Below are 21,141 nucleotides of genomic sequence, written 5' to 3' on the forward strand. Positions count from 1 at the left end.
TTGATTATTTCCCGTAATTTTTGTTTGCCTCTAAATCAGATTTAATTTAGTTTAATTTTCTGGTGGGCTCTCAAATTTTGTGATTGAAACCTATCAATAATATTTTATGATTTTTACTACTCTTTTGGCAGTGTCATAGGGCTCTCGCAATTAAAATCTATTACTCCTCTTGGAATCATGTTTGGCAAATTGTCGATGCGCACTATCACACTTGAACTGGTTTAAAAAAAGCTAAATCAGTTCAACTTTAACAGTGGTCAAAGTCAAATCAACTACTCCAATGGAATCAAATCAAAAACTCTTAAACCAGTTCAAACATACCAATAACCATAACATATAAACTATTAACTTCTCAAAATCCTTTCACGTAATCACGTGATCAGACTCCACAAAAAAACACTACACATATGTCATACTTCTCATGCCTAATTATGTGAACGATCTTATATACATTAAATTTATAATCCTTTTTTCATGCTATTGCATGGAAATGGACCTTGTCGTGATTGTCAGCATGATGAATTAATAACGGACAACAATATTGCCCTCTCTTATAAGTTCACGTTACATGATATTATTGGATACAAAGATTTATATATATATATATATATATATATAAAATAATTTTAAAATTTACTGTGTGATGGGTCCCACTATTAACAAGTAGCATAATATGATTGATTATCTATTTGTAGTGGATCCAATGATATATATATATATATATATATATATATATATATATATATATAAAATAATTTTAAAATTTACTTTGTGATGGGTCCCACTATTAACAAGTAGCATAATATGATTGATTATCTATTTGTAGTGGATCCAATGATCATATCATGCCATAATAATATGTCCAGGTAAATGGTCCACAACGTTAGCTCACAATGAAGATGAGAACTTGTCCTCGATGGAGCAAATGTGTGATATTTATTTATTTTAAAGATCATGACAAGGACTGAACTCGTTTGTTCCAGGATTAAATCACAATATATGAGTAGGTAAAACGGTTGACTAAATAAAATGACTCAAAAATAATGAAACAAAACGAATGATGCAGAAATTGAGTTTACAAGAAACCAAGTTTATTATATATAAAGACTTGCGCCAAACAGTGAATTACTAAAAAAAAGGTGGCGTGAGAGAGACGCGACTATAAGAAATTAGATTTGTAACTCGCAAGTTACACAAAATATAGACATTTAGTTACGATTAACTAATAGTACTACAATTGAGAAATGTTAAGGATAGATACTCAAACCAGTAAGTATTGGTGAGTGTGGACAGCCATATATTCTTTATTGAAGAAGTCTTTGCCTTCTCCAATTGAGCTAAGATATTTTTGTTTTATCCGCGGCTCATGTTTTACTTTCAGCTATGTGCTGGTATGGAATCAGCATGGCTTGTATTGGTGCAACAGATGCATGGGAGCTGTTGGATCAAGTAAGACACACTACCACAGTGATGATTCAACGGTTGCCATGCATCCACTGCATTAATAACAGTTACAATTAAATAATTTCTCCGCAGGTAGGGGTACCTACACCTATCCTTTGACTATTTTTTAGTTTTTCAAAAATATTTGCGTTTACCCTTTTTTTTTATTATTTTTTTTCACCTCAATATTCCCTCTTTCTTCCTCTTCCTCTTCTTCTCCTTCTTTTTATTACTTATTATTTAGTTTTTTTTTTTTTTTTTTTTCCTTCTCAACAACATTCTTTATTAATGCAATTTTCTAAATTTAGGGTTTATATTTTATGTTTTTGAATTTTTTGTTATTTCAATTATTTGTGAATTATGACATGTTATTTGAATCTTGATTATTGAAAGTGGGACCAAGTACAATGACAAGGTTATTCTACCGTAACTCGAAAATTAAGAATTTAAAATAAAAAGAACCTTCTCTATATGAAAGAATAAAACCGTGTACATCTTATACATTCTCACTAATTAGCCTATGGGGAGGACTAAGGAGCGAATTAGACCGTCAAAAATCTAATATAAAATACAAGACATTAACCTAAAATTTCAATTTGGAAGGTAATATATGCACGAAAACCTGTGACAGGTTCTATGGTGCAGTCAATTGAGCAATTTCAAACCTGACCTCGTTTCAATAAAGATGCACAGTTAGTTTTAGTAATTTTTGATGATTTCTCGTAATTTTTGTTTTGCCTCTAAATCGGATTTAACTTGTTTTAATTTTATCAATTCTTCTAAATTGAATGCTTCCACTTCGTCGGCACTAAGCACAGGTACCACCGTCTCCGTCAAATTGTCATAATTTCTTTATTTAAATAAATAAATAAATAATATTGTCATGTCAATGATGTCATTTTACCATACGTGTGATTTGGACAAGACAATTAGAGCATGCACTGGACCAAAGGGTGTCAATTCTCTACCTATATGGGCTATATAGAATCATAATATCAGAGTCTACTACTAATTCCCTCCACCGGCCACACATTGGGTCTGAGCCTCATCCCAAGGATTGCCATAATTTTTTGCCCATGAAACATGGAATTTAACACCAGGGGTCGGCTCTGGGCCTCCAATTTGGACATGGGCGAGGAAAAAAAAAGGGGGTCCAAACACGTTTATGGAGTAACCATGTCAATTAGGATTTAGGAGTAATGTTTTAGACTATCTATGATTTAGTGTGATTAATTGAGGACAGTAACATAGAGTCTAACTTTCTTGTCCTTGATTTGAGTTCTCTCCAATAGTTCATTTCTAAAGACTGTTTCTTGAATAGCGAATGTAAAAGACATAATGGGAGGGAGATAAAGTAAAGCTCCCATAAGAAAATTACAAGATTACAAATGGGCCAATGCCCTAAAAACATAGAGTAGGCAACAACAAAGCCCAGCCCAACAACAAAGGTAATACCAATGGATCTTCAACATTTTGAACTCCAACATCCTAAATTATTTGTATATATAATTTGTGTGCTCTCAAATTGAAAATATAAACACTTAGCAAAACTCTTTCAAAAATACTTCTGAGGGTTTGCAACAGTTAATCACAAAAGCCCTAATAATTTATGAAAAAACTCTTTCAAAAAGACTTCTGAGGGTTTGCAAAAGTTATTTATAAAGAAATAGTATATTTATAAAGACTTAAAAAGGTTTGTAAAACATAGTAACTTCGTACAAACAGTTCTCTAAAATCTGACCAAATAGGAAGTTGAATTGGATTAAAACAGTAATTTCATTTTTAGTATCAAAAAAGTTCAACCGGTTGGACTTGATATTCAACAGATTCGACTTTTTACCAAGTGCATTCTTCGCTTTGGCCTAGTTCAACCAGTTGGACTAAAGTGGAACTGGTTGAAATTGAGCGAAGCGCAAAAAATAAGGATTTTAACTTTGAAAAACTAATGCTTGTCCAACGTTTTATCCTAAACATGTGCAAGTGTATCCTCGATCACTCATATACCTTTGTCTAAATGATGTTCTTATCTGATTAGTATGTTAGAATTCTTTGATCGGCTTTCGACATCAAGAGAGTCACATAAAACACGAAAGTACAACTCGATTGGACTAATTTTGATATCGAAATTTGTCAATTATAAAATTAATACCTCACATTATGAAGCATAAGTTGTCATTTATGTTTATATTTTCGCGCTCCAATGCCATTGCGGTCACAAAGGATTCTTTTTTTATTTTTATTTATATTGGATTTTGAAGTCTTTTTGTGCAAGCTCGGACCTATATGTAATTCAGTGGGGGTAATTGTCCCCACTGAATTTTTCTTTTTAGTATTATACCTCCACTAATTTTTTTTTTTTTGAATTATATACTTTTAAATATTTACTATTGCATGCCCCACTGAAATTACTAAGAAAAATTTATTATTGCACCCACTCACATAATTTTCCGAGTCCCTGTTTTTGTGCATGGGTGAGAATGAGCAAGGGGACTCAAAGAATGACAAGTTTGTTTTTTTTTTTTTGTTTCTTTTTTCGAAAATTAAACCAATTCAAACAATGACAAGTTAATATAGCAGAAAGTAGTGACTAAAAGGCTGAAGGCAGTGGTTGATCGAGGTGGTGGTTTTTGAACCAAGAAAGTGATGGTTTTGTAGAAATTTGATTTTTTTAGAAGTTTTAATCGGAAGAGAATATATGTCAATTTCATAAGTTTAGATTTAGAATGGATTTTCGTTAGAAGGGAATGATCATTCTCACTTTAAATTTTATACTAAACAACTAAATAGTTGAAATAAACATTTCAAACTATAAAATATGATAATAATTAAAATTAAAAAAAAAAAATAGGCATATATCTCGAATAGAAATGTGGAAAACATAGCAACAATATTTCAATTTATAAATTTTATAATTGAAAAAGGAAAAAATAAAAAAGAAAAGAAAAAAAAGACAATTGGTAAAGCGTTAAACATCATATTGAAAAGCAATACAAGGTTGTGGTAGTATTTCGATTTTTATTATACATAACCTCCTAGTTATGGCAAGATAATCAGCAACAAAGGGATTATTTAATTATCGAAAACGACGTTATTCAAGAATTTAGAGAACTAACAAAATTTTGAACATTCTTTTTGTTTATAAAGAGTGATGAATAAACAAGACTAAGATAACATTTATTAGCAGTAATATAGTAGTAGAACATGATCAAACAGTAAGGAAGAGAAATAACCACGGTAATACAACACTACAACATGGTGTCCTCTCTGCAGAACTCACTTCTCTCCACTTTGCTTATTACAAGACTTGCACATTATTTTTATATCTAAATGAAACATACTGAAATTTTGCGCAACACTCAACGTCCTCCATCCATCTCTAATGGTATTATTTCTTGGTTCCTCAGACTGTCATAACCAATTGTAGTGCTATTGCTACCGCAGTCCAACGGTTTACCTAGAAGGTGTTGTGTTTCCTCTGGATTCTCTTCATGACTAGCCCAAATGTGCTTTTCCACTCTTATAAGCCCCTCAAGCTCAATTGCCACTTCCCTCATTGTAGGCCTTTCATCCCCTGTCAATCTTAAGCAACTCTGAGCAATGTTAGCTACTTCACGTACCTGCTCAGCATTATCCTCATTCACAATTTGATCATCTAAAATTAAGGACAAGCGATTCTCTTTCATTGACGAGATGAAATATGTGGCCAAGTTTCTCTTTTTCTCTGGCCTATCAAAAGAAAGCGCCATTCTTCCAATAAGTAGCTCCACAAGGACCACTCCAAAGCTATAAACATCACTTTTTTCGGACAATTGACTTGTATTATAATATTCAGGGTCTAAGTAGCCAAGTGTTCCTTGAACCATTGTAGTTAATTGTGTTTTATCCAATGGAACTAATCTCAAAGCTCCAAAGTCAGAGACTTTTGCAGTGAAATTATCATCTAAGAGTATGTTAGTAGACTTAACATCTCTATGAATGATTAGAATAGAAGTTTCTGAGTGCAAATATGAAAGCGCTGCTGCAGTTTCTTTGGCAATCCTTAGACGAATTTTCCAAGGAATGGACATTTGGCCTACTTCATGTACATGTTGGGATAGAGTTCCATTGGTGATAAATTCATATACCAACAAAGGGACATCTGCCTCTAAGCAACAACCCAGCAATTTCACCACATTCCTTTGGTTGATTTGGGAGAGCACAATCACCTAATTAACGAATTGGTCAAGTTGACTTTTATCAACTGCTAAGGACTTCTTAATTGCAACTATTTTATTTTGGGGTAAAACTCCTTTGTAGACAATACCAAACCCTCCCCGGCCAATAATTCTTTTTTCGTCGAAGTCATTGGTTGCTTTCTTGAGCTCTTCTATGGTAAAAATTTTGGCTGCCTCAACTAAGTGGTCTAGCTTTGATAGCTTTTGTTGTAATATTAAACCACCATTTTGTTGAAAAAATTTCTCTTTCAATTGCATCAGCTTTCTTCTTCTGATTCCCCAATATAACCAAGAACATCCCACAACTAACACCGAAATGCTTATGCCAATACCTATATTCAAATTAACCATATTTGTATTCAAAACGAAATTAAGGGGGAAAAAAAATGTAGCTAAAAAGAAAAGGGCGGAAAGATCAAAGATGGAAATACAAAATATTACTGTAACCTACGATTTTACTAGATTTTGTAGTGCACTAATGAAGTGGGATGTACAAGAACTGTAAGCTTACCTTTTAACCAAAAAAAAAAAAAAAAAAAAAAAAAAAAAAAGGTGCAAGAACTGTAATGACAAGAAAGCAAAATTTACTACCAAGAAATTTACGAATTGGATCTAACAAGAGAATTCCCCAATTGGTTCAAATAGATAATCCAAAGGCTTAGTACAATACTATTTTGGATTTAAAAGTTATTATGATTTTGAATACAATTAATCTAATAGTCTAATTTCATCAATTAGTGATAGAAATAGGGAGAAATATAGTGCAATGAGTCAAAATAATAATAATAACAATAATAATAATAATAACAATTCAATCTCCAATGGCAATCTCTAATTTTTCACCTCTTACGTACAGTGCTATACGTAAGCATGCTTGTGTGTGTTTGTTCTGTGTTAATTTGTACAAATCAAGTGATTTAGGATATTAACTGTTGGGATTTATATGTCCTGGCATAATAAATTCCTATCTGGATTATAGTGACATATGTTCCTGACGTTTCTGAAATATTTATACTTTATACAATTGGTGAATTCAATGTATTATGTTTCGATTCATTATAGAATTGAAAGTGTACACTTGATTACAAAAGATATTTATATATGTATGTGATGGCGATCAATACATGATTATAAATAGTAATCATAAATTGTTCATAGTCAGTAATTATTGATGGACTCATAATTAATTAAGACTTAAACTGAATCCGCGTTAGGTTGAGATATATTGCGAAAGCCGTTGTATGCAATTGCTCCCTATCACTGTCATGGCATTTGACTCTTAAGTATGAGAAAAGTATAAACTCTTTTATTAATTAATAATTACTTTGATTTTTTTTGGCGGATTCTTCGGCATCCTTAAACCGACACTTTGGGTAATTATGTAATTAATAGTTAGAGGGTTATATTTTTAATATTTGCATCATTACTACTTGTATTTTTTTTGTATTGATTATGGTTGATCACAAAGTAAATTCGAAGGCCTTCGTGTGTTTTTAGACAAAATGATTTATTATATATTTATTTATTTAGTTAAATTATTATTTTTGTCAAACAAATGTTTTATTGTGATCAAGGCAAAAATAATCAATGGTACCAAAATAAATATATTAATTAAGTAGTCAGATTGATGGCTTTATTTATCCGATAACTAATTAAGAATAGAGGGGTCAAAGTGCAATATTGACTTAGAGGTTATTTATTATTTAATTGGAGTTCAATTAATTTCTTTTAGTAGAGTAGAAATTAATTTATGAATTAATTGAATTGGGTTCATGGACCGGGCCAGTTATTAATTCATTGTAGCCAATAAAATAATAGGCCCAAAGGATTCTCACTCATAGCCCAACTTGATATTGAAATAATATTAGATTTGAGACATATGAATTAGAAATTGAGAAGGATTTGTTGTTTCCTTTTCTTTATTTTTATGTTGCCTATAAATATACATGGTCTATGTATATTTTGGAGTGATTTTTGGAAGAAGGAAAAAGGAAGTTATTTTCTCTCTCTAGAAAATTAAGGTTTATGTTCTCATCTAATGGAGGCTCCCACAAGCCTATTTTCCCAAAGTCATTCATGGAGGCATATGAGTGATTCCTAAAGGCAAAACAATTACCAAGAAGATGGAGATCCAGGGAGAAGGCATCTTGCTAAGGGATCTACAATAAGTGAGAACATTCACTTTAGAGGAAAGTTTTAAAAGTTTACTCAGACCTTTGATGTAAGTATTCAATCTGTTAATTGAATGATACATCATATTTTATTTTTGCATAAAACTTGTCTCTATGTGATGAATCAAGATCTATGAATTAAAAATTCCTCAAAAAGTTTTTAAATCTAGCACGTTTCCCTACAGTGGTATCAGAGCATGGTTTGATTCATTACTTGAAATCATGTTTTTATCAAAATTCATCATTCATGGATCCATAATCATATTCATATGTATTTTTATTGATGTATGTTGATGTATGATATAATATGTTGATATATATTGATACATGATGATGTATGTATAATTGTGAATGAATGATAATGTATGTTTGGGCCATGGATGAAACTTATAGGTTATTTGAATGTAATTGTATCTTTGGATGAATGTAATTAAGGCTTTGATTTAGCCATTTGAAAGTTCAATGGTGTAATTTAATTTTTTCCATTGTATTTCAAATTGTAAATATTTTTAAAGTCATGTAATCTTCGTCAAATGATGCTATGAAGCTTCAAGAAGGTTCAAGAGGATTAAATTAGGCTTCCGAAATTTTCTGAAATTTTTTCAGAATTTTTCGGAATTTTTCTAGAATTTTTTGGGCTTAAATTTAATTTCTGAAAATTTTTATTAATTTTTCTATAATTTATCGGCGGTTTACCTGCGACCGGAGTCTCGCTACCGGCTAGGAGATCGCTGGAAGTGAAGCCAGCCATTCCAGTGCTTCGTGGTGCACCATAATTAGGTACAACCGCATGCACAGCCACAAGATGAAGGTAGATGCTGAGAAATGATCCAGTGTGGCGCACCATCAGGCTGATTCATGTGCCAGCAAGTGAGAGAGCGAGTGAAGTACACGCGCTGATCTAGATATTACAATCAGGCGCGTGCAACGCATAGCCATATTCCACACGTGCATGGGCGCGAGTGTCACGCTTCTGCTAACCTCCCTAGCGCGTGCAAGCGCGTGGGGACTCCTTGCACACTCCCCAAGCGCGTGTCAGCGTGTGGGGATGTGTTGCAGCTCCTCCAGGCACGTGCCAATGCGTGCAGGGTCCTTCGGGCGCGTTCCAAGCGCTGTTCTGCTTCTCCAGACGCGTACAAGCATCCTACAGGTGTTGACAAGCCGTTGGAGGACGCCCGTACAATACTTAGAGAAATTAAATGTTAAAAGCTAAATCCAATGGCCATTTAAATTGCTTCTGTCTGTTGTTTATTGATGTATGTGATGCATGGGATAGATAATTGTTGATTAATTATTATTCATGCATTGGATCCATGATATTTAATTAATGACTTGATTTATATTAATTAAATTATGAAAATTAATTGGATTTAAATACTAATTAATTTGAGGGCACTTATTGGGAAACGAAAAATTATTTTTGTAAATTATTTTTTAAGTGTGCCTCAAATTAAATATTAGTGAATCGTTTAAAGTCTAAATATTTTCTAAATTTAATTGGATTAAAATCAAGACGTTTTGCGTGCCTCAAATCATGTATTTGAATAAAATGAAAACCCTAATTATAAATGATTAAAAATTGAGTGGGAGCGGAGATTTTTATACATTGCCCCATGGCCTTCGTTATTAAAACCATTGTAATTAGATCTTCAAAAATAAGGCCCCACGCATGATTTGAAGAGTCTTAATATTACAAGAATGGTTGTCTCATGAAAATAAAAAAAATTAAATATTCATTATAATTAGATCTTTAAAAATAAGGCCCTACGCATGATTTAAAGAGTCAAGATTATAATGACAAGATATTTAATGTTTTATTTTTCATTAGAGCTTTAATAACGTTATACACTCAATCTAAAATCAACAGTGTTAGCTCCCCAACGGAGTGGTCTACACTAGGTGATTTTAGAAAGGCTAAACATAATTGGAAATCATTTCATATAGATAGACAAGGCATTGTCTTAAGAGATATGGAGATGATGGGACTTGCCCGCCAATAGCAATAATGAACTTCGCCAACCGAATAAGTTATTGGCGTATTGGTTATCTGATTTTTCATGCAGTGGTTAAGGGACCCACATACTATTTTAATGGAAGTGCTCGCCTAATAGCAAATGAATCTCAACAATAGTAATAATGAACTCCTCCAACAGGATAAGTTATTGACATATTGATTGGTTGATTTATTATGCTACAGAGTTGAGGGACTCGCATTAATTAAAAGGGATTGTTCACCAATAATGATAATGATCTCTTATTCAATTGAGATTTATTATATTATGTGGTTAACAAACTCATTTTAATTTTAAATATGCGTGATAGTATTAATAATTCACCTTGCATATTGTATTAATACATTTATATTCAGATTAATTATGTTTAATCCAGTTTATCTGCTTGCTTACATATTCAATGTAACTGGACCTCATTAATGTTGACTGGGAAAGGAACTTAGATATTTTATTCACAACGTAAAGGTACAAATGTATTTACTACTCCTAAACCTAATCATTTTACTTTAAGATACCCAAGAGAACATTAATGCTTTGAATAAGTGAAATAAGGCAAATGATATGACTTGGTACAATATTCTAGAGTTTACCTCGAATACGCTCCAAAGCTAACATTTACATTATTTTATTTTCTTCAAGCATCATGTTAAATGTCAATAAGATGTTTTGATGAGATTAGATAGAAAGTATGCCAAAGTACTATGTCAGACTTGAATACCATCAAGATAGCCTAAGGAACTCCAATATGAAATCGAATTTTGGAAAATGATTGTTTATTATTTAAAAATTAGCTGGAAATCAATAGGGCTGACTTGGGTGGTAAGTTTCAAGTTGACATGATTATTGCCTTGTTACCGAACTTATTCGACTCTGTTAGAGTGAACTAAATAAGGAATCAGTTTGAGTTCACACTCGCTGATATTCTTATAGAATTGGTAACAAATGAAAGGATAATCAAATAGTATAAGCATTCTTATCAATCTAACCTAGTCTATACCATCTTCTTCTAGGCCTAAGTGGAAGGGCAAAGTAAAGAACAAGGATGATAATAGGACTAGGCTAGCACAAAACATGGGTATCCAAAAGGTTAAAGGGAATAAGGCAGTGTATGTTGAGGGCAAAGAAAACTGTTTCTTTTGTCGTTAACTAAGACACTAAAGGACAAACTGTCTAAGCAATGACGTGGCATAGGAAAATAGATATTTAATCATTGAGCCATGTTATGTGGTTGTATCTATTAATTCCTGATGAATAGATTCTGGAGCCACTAAATATGTTTGCAATTCATTGCAAGGATTTCAGGAATCCAGAAGCCTCGATGATATGGAATATATTTGTACTTGACCTGATGTTAAGGTTGTAGCTAAGTCAGTGGGAGTATTACATCTGAAATTAGAGAATATGAGGATATTAGTATTAGAGAATTATCTTTATGCACAAAGGTTAGACGCTATCTAATTTTTGTTTCACTTGTGGTTTACAAAAACTGGATCGTTATTTTGTAAAACTGGTTTTATAAAATTGAATAGATATGCGATTGCTTCTGGTGCATTGAAAGATGGTTAATATATTATAATCACAAACTCTTAAGATTTGCAGGATGTAGAAACTAATGTTGCATCTCTAGATTGAATGTTAAGAGAAAATTTGTTATTCCTGACTCATTGTATTTTTTGGTGTCTATTTTTGGGTTGTAATCAATCAAAATGAGATTCAAAGATTGGTCAAAGAAGGTTTATTACCTAGTGAGGCAGAGGAGCCTAAACCAAACTTGTGAATCCTGTTTTGAAGGATAGATAACTCTAAGGGCTTAAGTAGCCAAATGAAATAGACATAAAAGACAATTGGAGTCGGTACACACAGACAAGTGTGGTCTTATGAATATCCAAGCAAGATTACTCACGTTTTGGATAAATTTATCTGATGTGACACAAGTCTTAAATTTTTGGTATATTCCGAAAGTGTCAAGACTGACGTGGAGCACAGATTAGGTAAACTTATCAAAACACTTCGATCTGATTGTGGATATGAGTATTTCTTGGGATAGTGCAAAGACTATATAGTCAATGAGGGTATTGTGTACCAGTTTTCCGCAATTGACGCTCAATGGATTGAGGTGTCAAATAGGAATAACAGAATTTCTGCTTAACATGGTTAGATCTATGAACAGTTATGCTACATTATCTCTTTCATTCAAGAGTTTAGCGTTAATGATATCGATGCGCATTATAAACTGCATTCCATCTTAGTCTGTCTCAAGGATACCGTTTGAGCTGTGTTTTTGACTAAATATTAGTTTGAATCACATGCATATATGGTGTAGTCTTGCACATGTGCGCTTGATATGGACAAGTAAGTTGGAAGCAGATCATAGGTATGTTAGATTTGATAACTACTCTAAAAGTCACTAGAACGGATTATTTTATGATCTCAATGATAAAGTTGATTGTTTACACTCACTGTTTATCTATAGGAGAATCATATTATGAATCACATACCTAGTAGCCTAGTGTTAGAGAATATGGTATGAGTACCAGATGTACCACATATGAACACACTTATTATAGAGATTTAGAATTGTAGATGAATCATCATCTATTACATAGATTCCTTCATCGGTACATTGATGTAGTGGGAGGATAATTATCCAATCCGACAGAACCATGTTTTTAGGTGAGACCGTTATGGACATCCTTGTTAAACATGAGTTGGACCCAGTAAGCTACACGGAAGCGTGACCCGATATGGATACAGATCGTTTTGGCGAGTTACTATGAAATCAGAGTTGGAATCTATGTATTCTACTAAATTCTGGGATCTTGTAGAACTTTCTAGTAGGGTGATACCTATGGAAGGCAAGTTAATCTACAAAAAGATACCAGAAGATTTCTTAGTGAATAAATCATGAGTGTACAAGGGAATGTCATTATTTTCTGATTCTATATATATTGATGACATCCTACTCATTTAGAATGATGTGGAAGTTTTGTCATCAATAAAGAGGTAGTTGTTCAATTACTTTTAAATGAAGGATTTTCAAAATGTAAGCTATATTCCTAGGATCAAGCTTTTGCAAGATCAGGTTAAAAAGGAAAATAGGCTTATCTTAATAATCCTACATTGATAAAGTTTTAACCAGGTTTGGTATGCATAACTCAAAGAATGAGTTCTTGCTTTATTGATATGGATTGCTCTCTCTAGTAAGTAGTTTTCCAAGACTAGCAGAGGAGATTGAGCAAATAAGACTGGAACTATATGCTTTGGCATATGGAAGTCTCATATATGCCATGGTCTATACCAAATAGGACATCCGCTACATAGTAGGGATAGTTAGAAGATATCAATCCAATCCTGGACTTGATAACTGGTCTGTTGTGAAAAATGTCATTAAGTACCTAAGGAAAACCAAGGATATCATACTCATTTATGGATGTGATGATATGGTCCTAGTCAGGTATGCTAGTTCTGATTTTCAATCAGAAGTAGATACAATGTGATACCCCCCGGATTTCCGAATGCGGGTTGGCCAGGCCCACGCCCGAATACCCGAGGATATCAAAACAAATTGATAATAAACGAACACAAAGTATAAAAGAATAAAAAAGAATAAATAAAATGCTGACAAGAAACTAAAATGATAATCTAATAATAAACCTCAGAATATATTTCCATTAACTAATAAACTCTTCTGATACAACTGATCCTCCAAAATACAACTCGGGAATCCATACTGTGTGGACCCCTAGAAAATCCAAACTAAAAAAATGACAGCAATAACTGTCTAAATCAGGAAACTGAATCATAAAAGAACTCCTATGTAGCATCGGAAGAATGAAGTAGACTGATCCCTACTCAGCACGAACAACCTCTACTCTTGACGAACACCTGAAAAATAATGGTGGGTCAGGCTCACAAACAAGTTCTACTCTACTATAGTCCAAGCAGAGATCCGATACACGTATACATCGGAGTCAATCCAACAGTAACTAGTAGTCCGTATATATATATATATATATATATATATATATATATACACTAAAGGAACCTCACTAGATTATAGGGTTGTCTCAACCTAAATAGTAGGCAACATGCAAAACGCACATATAGTGGACATGAATACCTAGACCTACCAGGGTACACAACTACACTATATCTAGCTATACATCCCTGGCGATATACGCACCCTAACCACTAATCCTGAGACTCAAACTCATATCATAGCACCATACTTATATATATATAATTTAGTAACCAACCTATCCGGTATAAATTAATCCTCCATAAGTCATTCAACTTGTTCAGCTGACCTGACTTGAATATAAGTAGGACTTAACATTTTAGTTAATCCATTCCCTTATATAATAAATTAATCATCCATAAGTCATTCAACTTGTTCAGCTGACTTGACTTAAATATAAGTAGAACTTAACATTTTAGTTAATCCATTCCCTTATATAAAATAGGTAGGACTTAACTGATAAGTTAATCCGTCCATAGAATGCCACCGTCCCATACCGGTGCATTAAACCACACAATCTAACAATTAATGTAACGATTAAGGAAATACATCAAACAATCCAAAAATAACTATGTTAATATGATATCAAGTTATCACAAAATATGAATGACTTATTATTTATTTAAGCTTCCTATATCATATGTCCTACATAAACTGAATCTTATACATATGATGATATTTTATTGTACCGTCAAATAAGCATTCTCCATATCCAATTCATCCTACACATTTAATCTCAATTGCTAAAACATATTAAAAGATTAAATTCATTCGTTTGTTTAAAACATTCAAATAGCAAGCATTATTATGATGTTCAGGAATATTTAAATTTATTCAAACCCAAACCTAGTTTCTATTTAATGTTCAGGAATCCTAGACATGTTTTTACGTTCCATCGTTTCATAGATATGAAAAATACATAATTTAAACATATAAAAATTCACACCGGAAATCAAATCAAAATCATGTATTTATCAATTCATAACACAAGAACAGATATGAACCAAATTCATAAAACCTATGTTATAATCCAATTAAACATGCATAATTATTTAATTTTATGTGTTTAATAAATCCTGGAATTTCCTAGGCATGTACAGAAACACGAATCAAAGGGAAAGAGATAGAAGAAGAACTTACCTTAAACTTTCGGATCGAAAGTTAAACTTCTTCTTCCTTGATCTTCTCTCTACAGAGTTTTCTCCTCCTTCCTTCCTCTTTCTCCTTCTCTCTCTAACTCTTTCTCTATAGAATATATTACGTGATATATTTTCACTCCTTTTTCAACCTATAGTTGTGTATTTATAGGCTAAATAATAACCCTATTCCTTTTCCCAATCCAAGTCAACTTAATAAAGAAAAATAAAAAATAAAAATATTAAAAATGTAACTTAAAATATGTTACGTACATAATCTATGTATATCCTTATTAATACTAAAGTTACCATAATATTAAAAGGTAACTTAAAACATGTTACGTATATAATCTATCTATATTCTCATTAAATAAATAAAATATATACATCAAATTATTTATTTATACTAAAGTTATCATAATATTAAAAAGTAACTTAAAACATGTTACGTATATAATCTATCTGTACCCTCATTAAATAAATAAAATATATACATCAGATTATTTATTTATACTAAAGTTACCATAATATTAAAAAGGTAACTTAAAACATATTACGTATAAAATATATGTATATCCTTATTATATAAATATATAAAATATATACATCAGATTATTTATTAATACTAAAGTTACTATAATATTAATAAATTACTTTCCTTTTTATATATATGTATATACATATATATCTATATATATACATATACAACTATCCATGGGTAATTATCCATACCCATCCAACCTCCTATCCAAGTAGTCCATGGGACCCAATTAGTTAGCCCATTACCACTAACCATAACCATAAAATAAAATAAAATAAAACATTTAATCATTTAATTTACAATTAATTACAATTAATCAAATACATCATTTAAGCACCCAATCTAATTAAACAAATAATACAAATAACACCTAGACAAAATACAAATAACACATAGATAAGTAGCCAATTAATCAAGTAACACTTAATTCAATTAAACACATAAACAATTAGTTAAATAATCAATTAAACAATTAAAAAAATACAATAAAAATAAATAAATAAATACCGAGACTATCCTTTTAAAATTAGGGGTATTACATATAATGAGGTTCATGACTTAGTATATGTTCACTCAATGGAAGGGAAATCATTTAGTAGATTGTTAAGCAGACTTCAACTGCTGACTTAAACCTGCAGGTGGAGTACATTGCAGCCTTAAAGGCGGCAATGGAAGTCTTTTTGGTTTGATCTCACTGATTTAGAGGTTGTGGAGCATACTACCCTACCTATCGAGCTATATTACAACAATAGTGCAAAAGTAATCCAAACCAATGACCCAAAGTTTCATAGAGGAACAAGATACACTGAGATGAAGTATCATGTTCTACATGATATTGTCCCGCAAGAAAATGTACTCGTGGCTGGAACATTGTATTGGAACACAACTTTGTTGATCCATTAACAAGGGTGTCATTGCTCAATAATTTTGATCGTCATCTGGATAACATTGGAGTTAGATGCAATTTGAATTGGCTATGAGGGCAAGTGGGAGCTGTTGGGATTTATATGCCCTAACATAGCAAATTCCTATCTGGATTATAGTGACATATGTTCCTGACATTTCTTATTATATTTATACTTTATACAATTGGTGAATTCAATGTATTATGTTTCGATTCATTATAGAATTGAAAGTGTCCACTTAATTACAAGAGATATTTATATATGTATGTGATAGCGATCAATACATGATTATAAATAATAATCATAAATTGTTCATAGTCGGTAATTATGGATGGACTCATAATTAATTAAGACTTAAACTGAATCCGCGTTAGGTTGAGCTATATTGCGAGAGCCGTCGTATGCAATTACTCCCTATCACTGTCATGGCATTTGACTCTTAAGCATGAGAAAAGTATAAACTCTTTTATTAATTAATAATTACTTTGATTTGTTCGGCGGATTCTTCGGGATCCTTAGACTGACACTTTGGGTAATTATGTAATTAATAGTTAGAGGGTTATATTTTTAATATTTGTATCATTGCTACTTGTATTTATTTTGTATTAATTATGGTTGATCACAAAGTAAATTCGAAGGCCTTCGTATATTTTTAGACAAAATGATTTATTATATATTTATTTATTTAAATTATTATTTTTTTCAAACAAATATTTTATTGTGATCGAGCCAGAAATAATCAATGGTACCAAAATAAATATATTAATTAAGTAGTCGGATTGATGGCTTTATTTATCCGATAACTAATTAAGAATAGAGGGGTCAAAATGCAATATTGACTTAGAGGTTATTTATTATTTAATTGGAGTTCAATTAATTTCTTTTAGTAGAGTAGAAATTAATTTATGAATTAATTGAATTTGGTCCATGGATCGGGCCAATTATTAATTCATCGTAGCCAATAAAATAATAGGCCCAATGGATTCTCACTCATAGCCCAACTTGATATTGGAATCATATTAGATTTGAAACATATGAATTAGAGATTGAGAAGGATTTGTTATTTCCTTTTCTTTATTTTTATGTTGCCTATAAATATACATGGTCTATGTATATGTTGGGGTGATTTTTGGAAGAAGGAAAAAGGAAGCTATTTTCTCTCTCTAGAAAATTAGGGTTTATGTTCTCATCTAATGGAGGCTCCCACAAGCCTATTTTTTCAAGGTCATTCATGAAGACATATGAGTGATTTCTAAAGGCAAAACAATTACCAAGAAGATGGAGATCCAAGGAGAAGGCATCTTGCTAAGGGATTTACAATAAGTGAGAACATTCACTTTAGAGGAAAGTTTTAAAGGTTTACTCAGACCTTTGATGTAAGTATTCAATCTGTTAATTGAATGATACATCATATTTTATTTTTGCATAAAACTTGTCTCTACGTGATGAATCAAAATCTATGAATTAAAAATCCCTCAAAAAGCTTTTAAATCTAGCACGTTTCCCTACATTAACCACCCTATCTAATAAATTGTTTGGATAGTCATATAAAAAATATGTTCTAATTCTTTTAGTATATCTTAAAACGCTCTACAAATTTATATATTTTGGAAAGGAATTGAAATTAACTTAGTAGCAAAAAATATATAATTCAAAACTAAAATTTAAGTGAATAGATTTTCCGGTGAAATTATTAGAAATGTTTCCAATTAGTTTCAAAACAAATTGAGAATCATCTGCTTTCATTATTAAAGAAATTTTATTCAAGCTTGTAAAGTTTATACTTACCAACAGTGACCTTTAGCCATATGTCATGATTGTCGTCCGGAATACAACCTGGGCCAATGCTATCTCTGTGATACCCAGTTGAGCAGGAACAATAAAAACTCCCATTTGTATTGTGACAGACATTTTTGGATGAAACATTTGTGCACGTATTTAATTGAGGAATGGAGCACTCGTTGATGTCTGCAATTAAACCATCCAAATTAAAAAAATAAAACTTTATTTCTTTATTTGTTCAGAATAAGATCACAAGGATATTAAAGCAATACATGCATATGCAGGCACATACCTTGGCAACCATTTGGAAGGTAAGGGTTCCCCTGATAACCTTGAGAACAATTGCAGCGATATCCAGGACCTGTTAGGATATGTGTGCCCTAGCATAGCATTTTCTAATTTTGGATTGTAAAAGTCATGGTTTCTTATTTGGATATTATTATTAAAGCATTATACAATTGGTGAATGAAATGTATTATTTTTCGATTCTTTATGGAATTGATGGTGTCTACTTGATTACAAAATATATTTATATATGTATGTAATGGTAATTAATACTATGATATAAATTAGTAATCATAAATGGTTTAAAGTCGGTAATTATGGATGGACATTTAATTAGTTAAGACTTAAACCGAGTCCACGATAGATTGAGATATATTGCGAGAGCTGTCGTATGCAATTGCTCTCTATCACAGTCATGGCTTTTGACTCTCAAGCATGAGAGAAGTATAGACTCTTTTATTAATTAATAATTACTTTGATTTGTTCGGCGGATACCTCGGGATCCTTAGATCGACACTTTGGGTAGTTATGTAATTAATAATTAGAGGTCTATATTCTCAATATTTGCATCAGTGCTATTTGTATTTATTTTGTTTTGATTATGGTTGATCACAAATTAATTCGAAGGCCTTCGTATGTTTTAGACAAATGTTTTCTATATATATTTATTTAATAAATTATTATTATTTTTTGTCAAATAAATATTTTATTGTGATCGAGCCGGAAATAATCAAAGGTAACAAAATAGTTATATTAATTATGTTGTCGGATTGATGGCTTTAATTATCCGATAAATAATTAAGCATAGAGGGGTCAAAATGCAACATTGACTTAGAGGTTATTTACTATTTAATTGGAGTGCAATTAATTTCTTTTAGTGGAGTAGAAATTAATTTATGAATTAATTGAATTGGGTCCATGGTTTTATGGACCGGACCAATTATTAATTTATAGGAGCCAAGAAAATAGTAAGCCCAAAAGGATTCTCACCAATAGCCCAAGTTGATATTGGAGTCATGTTAGGATTGAGAAAGTTGAATTAGAGATGGAGAATGATTTATTGTTTCCTTATTCTTATTTTTATTTTGCTATATATACATAAGTTCATGTATATTTTAGGTGTGACTTGGAGAACAAGAAAAAGGAATACACTTTCTCTCTCTAGATTTTAGGGTTTTGTTTTCTCTTCTAAAGGAGGCTACCACCAGCCTAGATTCCAAGGTCATTCATCAAGGCATATTGGTGATTCCTAAAGGGAAGATAATAATCTAACAGAAGGAGAAAGGATCTTGTTAAAGGGATCTACAATAAGTGAGAACATTCACTTTAAAGGAAAGTTCAAAAGGTTTACTCAGACCTTTGATGTAAGTATTCAATCTGTTTATTGAATTATGCATCATCTTTTATTTATCTTTGCATAAAACTTGTCTCTGTGTGATGAATCAAGATCCGTGATTGCAAATCCCTCAAAAGTTTTAAAAATTTGCACGTTTCCCCACAGGACCATTATCAGAGTCATAGCACGAAGTATTGTTCCCACAAGCATAGGTGCTCACTTCCTTTCTGGCTTCTTGACATATCTCACTGCCAACCGCCCAATCAAGCCAAACCGGCACCTTCCGGGTGTTGCTTAGATTGTAAAGGTCGATTGAGGAGAAGTGATACCAGCCCTCTTCTACAACAAAGGCGAAGCCGCAAGGATTGAAGTCCGAAACCCCTGCATGGTTGTCATAGCTTTTCACTGTCACATTAAAATGTGTTACTCCTCTGGGAATGGATGTTTGGCAGCAACCGATCCCAGAGCACGAACCATTGACCACATCAGTAATATTGTTACACAATGACATGCAACCGGTTGCATAGCCGAGGTCTACAAAAGTACCTACTATGTATCCGTAAGTGTCACAACCTACAAGTGTGAACTTATTTTTGGTGTATGAGATGGGGTAATTCGACAAATTCATCCGTTTATCGAATTTGCCAACCTCTGCACCCGTTTTGTCGTAACAATCATATGCTACCGTACTCAAGACTCGTAGTCCCCGGTCAAGTGTTATGTCAAGAACTGGTATGTTGCCATTTTTCAAGAATGGCGTGGAGTCGTTACATGTGATGAGGAAATCTTCATCTCGGTAACAGTCCTTGCGTGTGCCGAACGGGTACGGAATACTCAGGTTGCCGCAGCTTTCATTGCAATACGTTGGTGTTGCTGCAGCTGCAGCTGCTGCTAATATCATCGCCATTGACCCTACAAAAAAAAGTTGTAGCATCTTATGATATCTCATTGCTTCTCTATCTTTCGATCAACTAGTGTTGGACCTACTTATTCTTTGTAGAATTTGTGTGAGTGATTACTATTTAACAGATTAAAATGTGATCCTTTATGGCTTGTACTTGACTTCTGAGTTGTGGCGGGATATTTTCATCCTGTACGTATGGCTTACTATTCTTGACCCGTTATTATTATTCATCATCATAGATGTCATCATTATTATTACTTACTTTCTCCTTGATTGGCTTCATTCTCAAATATGTAAAATACTTTCTAAAAAATAATTTTTTATTTTTTTAGTGTTTGATTGACATAAAATATTTATGAAAAAAATATTAAAATTTAATAAAAATAATTTAACT

At 32.1% G+C, this 21,141-nt stretch overlaps 1 pseudogene; it reads right to left on the reverse strand.

Moving 5' to 3' along the window:
- Positions 1–4,566: 4,566 nt before the first annotated feature.
- Positions 4,567–20,845, reverse strand: LOC132274441 (wall-associated receptor kinase 2-like; annotated as a pseudogene).
- Between the last annotated feature and the right edge of the window lie 296 nt (positions 20,846–21,141).

Source organism: Cornus florida, unplaced genomic scaffold (assembly GCF_030987335.1).
Source record: "Cornus florida cultivar Cherokee Brave unplaced genomic scaffold, ASM3098733v1 CherokeeBrave_3.0.0_Hap2_Chr09, whole genome shotgun sequence".
Classification (NCBI taxonomy): Eukaryota; Viridiplantae; Streptophyta; class Magnoliopsida; order Cornales; family Cornaceae; genus Cornus; species Cornus florida.